The sequence below is a fragment of the Myotis brandtii genome, unplaced genomic scaffold, assembly GCF_000412655.1.
Source record: "Myotis brandtii unplaced genomic scaffold, ASM41265v1 C42315700, whole genome shotgun sequence".
In the NCBI taxonomy this organism is placed as follows: domain Eukaryota; kingdom Metazoa; phylum Chordata; class Mammalia; order Chiroptera; family Vespertilionidae; genus Myotis; species Myotis brandtii.
This window is the reverse complement of record NW_005322172.1, coordinates 1-1,299: the sequence shown is the minus strand read 5'-3', so window position 1 is coordinate 1,299 and position 1,299 is coordinate 1. Positions and strand designations below refer to the sequence as shown.

The 1,299-nt window shown below is 57.1% G+C and overlaps 1 long non-coding RNA gene across 1 annotated transcript; it reads left to right on the top strand.

Annotated features, from left to right (window-relative positions):
• The first annotated feature begins 29 nt into the window (after positions 1-29).
• On the top strand, positions 30-1,203 carry LOC106727833. The gene is made up of 2 exons (XR_001364088.1): positions 30-322; positions 515-1,203. It is a non-coding gene; the product is annotated as an uncharacterized LOC106727833 (long non-coding RNA).
• The last annotated feature ends 96 nt before the right edge of the window (positions 1,204-1,299 follow it).

The window sequence follows — 1,299 nt, the reverse complement described above, 5'->3', positions numbered from 1 at the left end:
TCTGTAAAAAATCAATAAAATATATTAAAAAATAGTTATTAAAAAAATAAATAAATAAAGTTTCAGGCTCTGGGGAGGGCCGGTGCTGTTACTGATGTGGCAGCACTTTCAGGTTTCAATTGGGATCTCTCGTCCCCATCCCCCACCCACCTAGGGGGTTGACTAAAGAGGTCAGTGAGCCCTGGCTCTGTTTTTGTATCCCCACCTCTCACCCCAGGAGGAGGAACCGGACCCGGGGAACCTGGAAGTGGACCACGATTTCTTCCAGGACAAGGTGTGGCCCCATTTGGCCCACAGAGTACCAGCTTTTCAGAGTCTGAAGGTAACTAGGAGGCATGACATTGGAGCATCTCGGGCCCATCTGTCTACCTCACAATTGCTAAGGGCTCTGTGGGTCTAAGAACCCATGCTGTCAACCCCTTCGGCAGTGGTAGAGGGTGCTGAGGCCTGACCAGGAGCGGGGTGGCTGCCCTGGCGGCCTTCCAGAGAACCCCAACGTCTCGTGCACCTGCAGGTTCGGAGCGCTTGGGCCGGCTATTACGACTACAACACCTTTGACCAGAACGGCGTGGTGGGCCCCCACCCCCTGGTGGTCAACATGTACTTTGCCACAGGCTTCAGTGGCCATGGTCTCCAGCAGGCCCCCGCCGTGGGGCGAGCTGTGGCCGAGATGGTGCTAGAGGGCCAGTTCCAGACCATCAACCTGAGCTCCCTCCTCTTCAGCCGCTTTTACTTGGGAGAGAAGGTCGAAGAGCGCAACATCATCTGAGCCTGTAAGCTCTTCGCTGACCCCACTTCCCCATCTGTCACCCCTGGTCAAATCCTGGCCCATGTTCACGTCCTCCTCCCCAGCATCATGCCAGGAGCTCCTCCATCCTCCTCTCACTCAGGTGATTCTGTCCCCATGTGGCTGGGCAGGTGGGCAGGCTGCAGGCTCTGAGGTTCTGTGCCTGAGGCCCAGGCTGACAGAATGAGGGAGCAGGACCCTGGGACTGATCCCTGGCCCAGGCTGATGCTGCCCACCAAGGCAATCCAGCTGGACAGCACGCCTCAGTGGTCCTGAGCACCAGGCCCAGGGCTGGCTCCCTCCTGGCACCAACCAGAAGGATCACCGCTGCCCCTCTTCGCAGAGCCCAGGCAGGGAGCATTCCGGTGCAGCTGGCCCGAACTTATTATCAATCAATAAATGCGATGAACTCCTTCCTGTCAGTTTTCTGTCCCTTCCTCTCTTCACCCCATGGCAGGTGCCTTTGAAGTGCCCGCTAGCCTTTGACCACAGGTTGGGAGAAGCACAGCCTC